We start from the raw sequence: 11233 nt of genomic DNA, 5'->3' as shown, positions 1-11233 counted from the left end.
AAAAAAGTTTTTTTAAATTAAACTCTTTTAGTGGAGTTTGAATATGAAGACCTTTGAAGAATGTTGAAGCACCAATACTTACTAAAAGTGCAGTCACTCCTGGTGATCTTTATAGTGTTAAAAATAACACTTTAGTTTTAATAGAGGTGCACCATCATAAAAGTGAAAAAAAAAATGGTCAGTTGGACATAAAGCAAGGAATCCCCAAATGTCACACGGAATTCGGAACATGACCAGGACTTGGTGTTGAGCTCCGGTAAGAAGGCAACATGCGCTGTCAAGGCGACAAAGTATCATTGATAATGCGGACGCCTAAGAGCGCCGTCGAAGGCTTTAATCATAACAAATAGTAAAAGTGAGGTGATCCACAAAGCTACAAGGTCAGTAGTGGACTCACAGTCTGTGTGCGTCGGAGTTGTGAATCGCCCATCTTACTGAGTTTTATTTCGTACTGCATGGCGCTTTTCAAGTTAAGGGTCTCATGATATTTTTTTAACAAAAATATTCATATCTGCCTTAGACTTTAACCTTTTCTTCAAGCTCTTCTACACCACGACAAGGAACCGATAGCAATAGTCATCGGATCACATCAAATATATAGAACATGATTATACATGTACTAATTAAACCCTTTCTATACGTGCGTGGTATTATCTCGTAAGACACCGACATTGATCAAATGTTCAACTGAATAATCCAGACTATGTACAAAGACTTGTGCATCCCTCTAAGGCACCTTGCCCAAAGTTTTGAAATTTCCTGAAAATATAGCAATGTCGAAGACATTATTCAAGGTTTATTGTTAATGTCATTTATATTTTTATAGCTATTTGGTGGCGGTAAAATATATTCTCATAAAAACAACTTGGGTAAGCGGGTCTAGACACATGACGATTGTTCACATCATAATTCATACTTTTATTTGAGATATATAGACACATATCATAATATTAATTAGATTAGTCTGTACCACCAGTGGTTTTATTTAGGCTGTAGTGCCTGGAAAGATCTGCCAGCCACGTGTAAATCACCATTCAACTGACTAAATAAATACTGTAAAAACAACTTTTTCAACCACTCAAACACTTTTTTCATTGGAATTTATGCATAAAATTACTATGGAAGTCATGGCAAAAAAATGATTTGTTTGTGTCATTAAAGATGAAAGCTTCATAAAAGTGTGCAAATTATTACTCCACACCTCACAGCTCTCTCAGAATGTTTCAAAATATTGGTTGCAGAGGCAGTTGAAAAAAATGAAGAATTAGGGTACATAAATAAATAAATAAATATGCGACCCTTAATTAAGCATGATGAATTAACCCTTAATACATGAGTAAGCTTGCCAAAAGTCGGCTAACCCAACCAATGGTCCCCGTTTCCCGCCAAACACCAATCTACTTTTGCCAGTGTAAGCCAATGATGTAAGGAATACATTGACCGTTTAAATGTCCCCACGTCATGCTTCAAAACTTTCGTCCTATTGACAAGAAAAATGCCTGTTGTCAGGATGCCTGTTGAACACAATAGAAATCGTGATCGATATATGTTTACCAGACGACGATATTGAACTTTAAACTAGTAATAAATCTTCCTGTCATATATCATTTTTGAAAAAATAAAAACAGAATGTCAGGATTGGATGGTTTCTCGTTAGTTTATGATTAGTACAGCAATAACAAACAATGTTAACAATAGTTGACATTTGTCCTCTTAGATAGGAAAACCAGTCGATGAATATAAATCATGCAAAAATATGAACAAAGCATTCTTTTGAAAAGATATAAACGTACAAAATATTAACGTTGTATTTATATACATATCACATTATAGAATGCTACCAGAAGAGTCAATAAAAGAACTCATCTCAGTTGGAGCGGTCTGGGAGTTTATCAGAGTATGTGCAGTGGAGCGTGGACACCACGATCAGATATGCACTGACCGTTACAAAGCTCACGCAAGCTTTGTAACGCTTACACAAATGTTATAAAGGTGAGGTATTGTTGGACGCCCGAGGAAAAGGCGACAGGTTAAATCTCTCATTTAAATGCATTGCCATAGATCAGGGCCACGGCAAATAAAGAGCTGTTTGTGTATCTGACGCTTACAAAGTTGTCCGTGTCCCGGTCCCATAGACCAGCGAGTCCCGAGCTGCATGCCAGCGCGTTCCTTGAGACTACCAAATGCTGACCACAGCTACCAGCTTGTACCGCTTTATGGAAAGGGTCTTCACTCTTTCCATGATCTCAGCGGCCAGAGTATGACAGAGTTGTCTGCACTTGTTTGGCTCGTATGCCATCCCATGTAGACGCGCCATGAAAACCCGCTCGGCCATCCGTTCGATGTCGTACGCACGAAACATCATATCTCCTGTACTCTGAAATTATTCTGTTTCTTCGCCGGCGAGTTGTGTATGTGTTTGGGCTGAGAAATTTCACTTTTTTCCAAAGCCATGCCATCACATGAGCACTGTTCACTGCTTCCTGCGAATTGGGCGAATAGGCCGTACAGGAAGCTACATCCATCGGTGGGGCACGCGCATTTAGTTTGCTAGGATTTCCGTTCCCGTGAAGGAAATGTCGCTCTTTGTCACACATTCCGTGATAGACATGGCTGAGTGGTATGGGGCTGCTTTCCTGACAACTTTGACAGTGCAGCACCAAACTTATTTTATCGAGCTTCTCTTGCTTTTCCACATGATTTCATGAGACACCTGAAAGAGTAAAGAAAACATAAATTTTGGTGACAGGTTTTCACCGAGTTTTGATGTCAGAAGACTACAGATTTCTATTTCACGATAGTTTAGCTTATTCCTACACTTATCACAACACCAAAAGGGTCAAATCGGGTCGGAGTGATATCAACAACTTATTACTTGTGCCTGCCTCGCTTGGCACCCAGTACTAAGAGGTTAGAGCCAACTGGCTAGAACCAACTGGTTGGCACGGTGTCAGTATAATGTAACTAGGTGGAAGTGTCATGTCTAGTGTCTTCGGCGTGGTGGCAGCACTTTGGCGGCATGGACTCGCCCCTGGCACACGAAGCTACGAATAGATAATGGCACCTCGTTGTCATATGACTGAATAATTGTTGAGCACCACGTAAGCACACAAATCTCAAGCAGACAGACAGACAGACATACAGACAGACATGGGTGATGAGTGTCCAAGCCATAATGGCCGGGTGTCCACGTCCCCCAGCGATCTAAATGTTAGAATCTCGAAAAATCCATTCGGGGTAACAGTTAATAGGCTAACACAGGTTTCCGATTTTATAGTCAATCTTCGATATTTGGAGGGAAAAGGACAGCAGATCAAAATAGAGTGTTTTTAGAGGCAGGGAGCACTGCATTGTGGATTCACAGAGGCATGACGGACCTCCCGACGGGCATAGCACAGCGCCTCGCGATGAATTGCTAACTAGGGGTCCACATACATACAGTACGCACAATACATACATGCAATTAGAAAGGGTTTAAGCATATTTTAATGAACTGGTTGTTGTACCGTCTAAAATAGGAACAAAGATTATGTCAAATACAGTGGCACATTTTCTGACAAATGTCACATATAGATAACCCATAATGTGCTAGTAACGTCGTAGGGGGTCACGAGGTGTACATTTATCTTTAGCAGGGATATAATCTGTCACAGCTATCATTAAAGGAGTGACTCCACAGTTATACTACAAGGCAGGAATACATGCAATGTGGCACCGTATTGCCATAGTGTAACAGGAAAATCTGCTGCGCACTTATAAAATGACAGTGTTTCGTACAGGTGCAGTGTGATATTCTCTTGTGTATGCATAACATTACAGTATGTCGTAAAACAGCAATACGACAATCTTCTCCGTGGCTGTAACGTGGCAGTGTGTCGTGAAAGTGTAATATAACAATCTGCTGTGCACGGATAACAATGGCAATGTGTCGTGAAAGTGTAATATAACAATCTGCTGTGCATGTATAACAATGGCAATGTGTCGTGAAAGTGAAATATTACAATCTGCTGTGCACGGATAACAATGGCAATGTATCGTGAAAGTGTAAAACAACAATCTGCTGTGCATGGATAACAATGGCAATGTGTCGTGAAAGTGAAATATTACAATCTGCTGTGCACGGATAACAATGGCAATGTGTCGTGATAATGTAACATTACAATCTGCTGTGCATGGATAACAATGGCAATGTGTCGTGAAAGTGTAACATTACAATCTGCTGTGCATGGGTAACAATGGCAATGTGGCGTGAAAGTGAAATTAATTTGACGTGTGAGGACAATGTGGCAAAGCGACCGGTAATGCAAATGTGTAAATGAACTGTGGCAAAGTGATAGGTAAATATATTGTGTCACTATGTCGAGAAAATATAATGTGGCAATGAGATCCAGGATATTTCTCCTCTCAGGAGGTTTACCTCTATGGACAATTCCCTGCAGAAATACCCCCTTGTAATGCATAAAATTAGTTTTCTTGATAAAATGTAGAGTTTATTTGTATGTGCATTTACTTTTATTATGACAAATAGTAAATGTGATAGTATTTTCACCTTATTATCGGGTTTGCAGTATATAATCATAGCCTTAATCATAACTTGTTCCTGGAATGGTCATAAAATCAACACGTTATTTGGTTCAACGGGATTCACACGTATGTGTATGTATTGTCGGTACTCTACCAGAGACACTTGTTTGTACGTGAGGCATCTATTTGTACGAGTGACATCTGTTTGTACGTGAGACATCTGTTTGTACGTGAGACATCTGTTTGTACCTGAGGCATCTGTTTGTATATGTACCATTAAACACACTGTGAATACTTTGTCCGTGTTTGAGAGATAATCCACTTACCCGTATTAACACACGACGCTGATCACCGTTCAAACGGCCAAGCTGTGTAGCTGCATACACTCCCCTGCTATGCTCTCTTCATTTCATACACAAACCTCGAAGTCCTCAAAAGAGCCATAGTACGGGCTTCACCGCACTAACAACGGACAATTGGAGTTCAATATCATTTCACGGTCAAACCACAACACGTTAAATCCTCTGCCTACTAATACACAGTATAGTCAGTAGCTAACCACAGGTGACACAATCACAACCCACGGGCTGTGTGTACCGTATATATGTGTGTCTCGGAGAAGCTCATGGGTTTATGATTAACACTTACCTCAGCTCGACCTTAAAACTGTGTCTGTCCACTGGGGGACGGGATCGTACATGTTCGAAGCCTTTCCCATGTCGACTATTATCCCTTCGGTTTTGGCTTTTGCAGTAGGGCATTCTGCGCGTCGATACAGTAATGGGAGCCATGCCAAAGCAGCGCGCCCGTACCGAGCATAAGCCGATCCGACGATACACGGCATTCAGCCAGGCATAGCATTCTTCACGGAACGACCAGTCTATGGACGGCACTGGATCGAGCATATGACATGGCAGTCTTACGCGATCAATAAGTTAAGCTATTTAATACGCCAAAGTAAATATTCCCCGCTTGGGTTAATCTTATGTATACGTCGTTATAAATGGGACCAATGCGAAGTCTGTCTATTTACATAAGTGTATGTGAGTTGAGCAGCCAGGTCAGATGGCGTAATAGCAGCCCAGTTAACCCGCCTTTAATCCGATTTCCACGGTTATATATATTTTTATTTATTTATTTATTTATCTATTTATTATGTATTTATATATTTATTCAGTTATTTGTTTGTTTCCCTTCTTCTTTATTCATTTATCTATCCTGTTAGTTATTTACACTTTTACTAATTAATACCCAACCCCCCCCTCCCCCCACCCAGCCTCCCCGTCTTACTTCCTTCATAAGTACTTCCCTTTTTGCCTTCGGAACATTTTGAAAATAGTTATGTTTAGTCATGTCTGATGAGCTGCCTTATGACCTCTGTAACAAGTTTTAATTCATTTTCAGACACTGAAAAAAATGTGTCAAATAGTAGGAAAATATGGACTCAAAAACGCATGTTAGAAAAAAAAAATGATTTTGTACCTTTGTAAAAATATCTTATTCAAAGTCTATCTCGTGTCACATCCCTCTTTTCATTGGAAGTAAAGTATACCTATATTTTTTTTAGCTTCCTGTGCAACTTGACTTCCACAGTAAATACAAGATAAACCAGACGATGGTTGTGATGACCTGTAAGTAAAACCAAAATTGCGATCGTGACGGCAAGAGAATCCTGCTACCTAAATAGTAGCAAATTACACGCCTCGTGGAACCTATGCTTAAGCAGAATTAAAGTAAAAAATGCACTGATGTTAAATACAATTTTCTTAGACGATCATCGCTGGTCTAGAATAACTCAAAATGCTGTTTTGTCGTTAATTTTAATAAACAATCGCTCGAAGCCAATGCAAAGGATCCTGGTCTCGAGGACTAAGTCTACCAGCCTTGTTTGTGCAGGTTTATAATCTTTCATAGTTTCCAGAGCATAAAACTGAAGGGACATAAGTGATCATTCGGCCGTAGGTCAGCCACTCCAGTTGTTTAATCTGTGTGTAATTCACATAGGAAAGGTCACATGTACAAGGTCATAACGACACAAATCATGATTACTCTATTGCCAACACACAAACCAGCATAAGGGCTCACAGTGTACGTATTTGTACAAGTATCTTGATATTTTCCGATAGATTGATGTAGCGCTAGTCGCTTTAAACTTACAATCGTACCCCACCTTTGGCAGATGGTGTTTGATTTGTTGATAAATCTTAATTAGTGATTTATAACTTCCACTCATATGACGGAGGTCAAGTTTATAGGTGGAGAAGACTGGACTAGTAAACCACCGCAATTTGACCAGTTCCTGATTTACAGCAACAATCGAAGCTGCTATTCCTGGATTCGAACACACGACCTTACTGGTTAAACAAATAAAACAACAGATCAATAAAGACTGTCTGTGTGCTTCACCATGTCAGTGATAAACTCCCCCAGCACGTGGGAGGATGTGGGGAGATCACAGCTGAGGGTACAGGTTGGGTTTTGGTGTTTTGGGCACTTTGATGTATTGAATTTTTTTTATATTGATGGCGGTTAATTTTATTTATTTATTTATTTAGTCGATTGGTGTTTAACCCCCTACTCAAGAATATTTTTAAAAAATTATACGATGGTGGCCAGCATTATAGTTGGAGGAAACCGAGTATAGTACTAGGGAAACCGTAGGCTGCTGGTACATCTTTCCACATCTGACTGGAAAGGAAACCAGCAAGAACGAGACTTAAATTCATAGTGATGGCATACATGAAAGGCTTCTGAGTGATTGTGCCCTGTTAGCACGCTAACCACTCGGTCGAGGAGGTCCTCGTGACACTTTGAGACATGTCTGGCTGGTCTGATTAGTTTTACATCAATACCACCTTGCACCGTCCATAGATTAAATCATGACTGGGTATAAGGGATTCCATTCTTTTCCAGTCTATCGTGGTTTGATACAGTGACGGCAGTTTTATACCTTTTCGAATGCAGAATACATACGATATATGTAAGATTTCCTTGATGTAACAAAGGCGAAGTATGCATATAGATAGTCACCAACTGAAAATTAAAAATCTTGATAGAAAGCAAAAGCCGTCTTTTCGGTCTTGATAAAGGCTCCGACCAGCATTGCGAGGTAGCGACCCCTCCCTAGTATGGAAGTCAAAAAGGCACATTCTTGAATACGATGTAAAACACCAACAAAATAAATATAACAAACAAGTTTAAAATTTGTAAGTGGTTAAGCCACAATCAAATAAATAAATGCTGGTAGCTGGTTGCTAGCTGTAGTCTTCTTCGGATTTGTTACACTAAACAAAACTGCTTCTGGGACCCTTGGTGGCCAAGTGACATAAAGTTTTCTGTCGAAAGTCCACTATCCCTCATCCACTCTATAAAATCCAACTCTCGTTGACTCCGTTATGGTCTCAGTTTAGAATGCGAGTTCGGTATATGTGAGGATATCTGGTACATGACTTCACTCGTTACTCTACGGTATATGTGAGGATATCTGGTACATGACTTCACTCGTTACTCCACGGTATATGTGAATATATCTGGTACATGACTTTACTCGTTACTCCACGCAGAAATCTGGGCGTCTTTTTAGACCTAAACATATTTGATTACATCAATCAAACAAACAAACAAAACGTTCTTGATTTAGTCTAGAAACCTAGTCGTTTTTAGTGAAGATGGGAACATAGAGTGTACATAGTGTTGGAAAATGCTAAAACTGACAAGTAAAACTATTCCGGATCTCAAATAAAATATCCAGTTATATTACAAAAGGGCTGAGGTTTCCCTACGTACTGAGTCTGACTTTTGGTAGCAACCATTGTCGTGTAAAACATGTAAGCATTATTTGGCAAATACCTCTTTGACTACACCGGACATTTAGAAAATCTATACAGCCATGAAAACAAAGAATGTTACTCTGGACCCTGTTAAAATTATCTTGAACAGATTCACCGACCAATAAGCTTTGTGGCCATCGTAAATACGTAATACTGGTAAGTATTGTTTTAAATCCTATCGGTATTTTGTAGGTGTCTTGTAGACTGCGAGTAATCCGCACCGCAGTCTACTGTATTCGTACGTGTAACAGTCAAATTCGAACGCGTAAGAGGGTGACCCATAGCTATAAGGAGATAAATTCCACAACAGATTCCCCTTGAATACCACTATTATTATGATTATGTATGACGTAAAATCTCTTTGTTCCAGTTTATATCTTGTGCTATGTAATCTGGGGAATTTAGTACCCCACCCCACCCCCACACACCCTACACTCACCCCCGCCAGCTGGTTATCATCTGGACACCCAGTGGTAACCGGCTATAGAGGTGTGCAAACCATATACATATAAAGTCACATGCAGTAAGCAAAAATAAAAATAATTCGTTCAACAATGAATGGTTTCCTTAAATAGATTATCTTAGTTAGCCATTGCATTTGTCGGCACCTCTTCCTTGTTGCATCTTCCCATTGTTTTCCCAAATCTCATTCGTGACGAACACGTCGTTTTACACAACAAGCTGGGAGTACAAGTTGCTTTTTCTCGACTCGTGCATTTTGCTGTTGTTTACTATCTAAAATTGTTCACTATGGATTACACTGACTAAATTTTATTACAGCTCAGTGGTTCATTGTTCACAGTTTGGCAGGGAATTCAGATATCAATGTAAAATTATTGACAAAGTGCTTTCAAGGGCTCGAGAAAGTGTACCTACCATTCAAAGTATCTTAAATTGGCATTAAATATTTTTTTAGATTTTTTTCAACCCAATAAAAGTTTAGTGAAACTTCGTCTTGACACAGCTTCTACATGTCTCCATTACCGACAGCAAGGTGACGTCACGTTTACTCTAGCACGCTAACGTCGAAGTTATTTTTCTGTATTATAGTCAAAGCAGCAGCCTATGACAGACAAAAGTTGTGGACTTCGGTGATGGAAGTCCAAGTGATAAATAACTTTATAGGAAATTGGACACAGTGGAAAGATATTTCTTCCACTGCTTGAATGTACCGTTGATACAGTAAGCCTGTTATAACATTTACGGTTTAAGCAGCCTGTAGATGCACAGCCGAGATATTCCTGGTTCACGTCCTAACCTCCGAAGGGGTTATACTGGTGGTTTTGATCCTTATGGAATAATTACAAAATTACAATTAAAATAATGCTGAATTCTAAAACAGATGAAAGCAAATCTAAGCACCAATGAGGCTGATCTAGGCATTTCACTTGCGCTGAATTTTGTTTCAGTTATGTGGTGATCGCTTCCAAGATGAGAACAGTGATGACCTAGTTATCGCGGACGTCAGAGAAAGCACATCGGCTTGAGCACGGCTTTTCAAAATAAATTTACTGTATTTTATTTAAGAAAACAAAAAAACAGACCTTTATACGAGAAAGACAAAAGGCAATATTAAAATTCTTTAGTTCTAATAAATTCAGAGAAAAACAATGATACTGCAAGATTTAATTAATTTGTCCGATGAGATGTCGTATTCTCATCCCCATAAACATTCGACACCCCTACTGAATTTTTCACTGACTGGTATTTGGTATTCGGCAACTGCATGCTGACTAAACGCTAAAATGAAAGACAAAGTGTATTTGTATAAATGGAACAGCGTGTCTAAATAGGCCTAAGATCTGCTGGGGAGAAGAATGCGGTTTGGACCGAGACGGTATGCTGCTCTCTGACATAATTTATGATACCGTCGTTGAATATTAGGCCCCTACACGGCAAGTAAGTCAACTAATTCTAATTCTAATACTAATTCTACGTCTGTGGTGGTACGTACATGATACAGGCCTGTCCAACAACACTATGAAACAGCCCTATGGTTGTTCGTAACGTAAACCATCTCAAAATGATGTGTAACGCAATAGTTCTGTGTTGTCATATGTCACTTCGTGCAGTCAACAGGTAGGCTACAGGCGACAACACAGCGTCGATTCACACCAGCCATTCGTGCAGTATTGCCATTTTCTTCTACATGTCATGCGGTGAAATCTCATTAAAATTATAAAGTAGAATACTTTTTAGAAAGCTTGAGAATCCTGCTTTCGACTGAAATATGTTTTAGCCAGGTGCTGTCGTGCCCTTTAAATTTCTGTCTGAAAGAAAACAATTATTAGTATTGTTGTTGTTGTTGCTGCTGTTGTTGTTGTTGTTATTCTTCTTCTTCTTCTTATTATTATTATTATAACTACCACTACTAATATTACTATTACTATGGCGGTAGGACTCAGTTTAATGTGCTGCAGTACGGCCAACTCTAAAAGTTCAAATTCAGTTTTGATCTGTGGACTTATTTACCGGGTAATGAAATTCGTACAAATCAGTCTATCACTTTAATTATAGCACGTTCAGCGTGCAGAGCGTGGACATTGTCGCACCAAGATTTTAAGATCATGTCCTTTTTGTGAAGTTGTTCAAACATCCTCTGAAGACCTTTGATTAAACATGTTCGTTGTTTCTTTTGTTCACCGATTATAAACGCTTGACAGCTTGGATGACAAGAGAGGATTTAATCCATACCAGTGTAAGGTCTGTCTGGCGTGTCAAAGCTCATGCTCACTCTCATCTCACGGGGTGGAAGGGCTTTGGGGTGCGTTGGGTGTAGGGTGGGGTGGGGTGGTGATATGTATATAAATGACCTTATTAGTCCATATTTGCAGAGATTACCTTTAGCTATTGAGCGTATTTGAGATCAAGTTTAGATC

The sequence above is a fragment of the Liolophura sinensis genome, chromosome 2 (assembly GCF_032854445.1).
Source record: "Liolophura sinensis isolate JHLJ2023 chromosome 2, CUHK_Ljap_v2, whole genome shotgun sequence".
In the NCBI taxonomy this organism is placed as follows: Eukaryota; Metazoa; Mollusca; class Polyplacophora; order Chitonida; family Chitonidae; genus Liolophura; species Liolophura sinensis.
The sequence above is the reverse complement of the archived record's forward strand: the minus strand, read 5'-3'. Positions refer to the sequence as shown.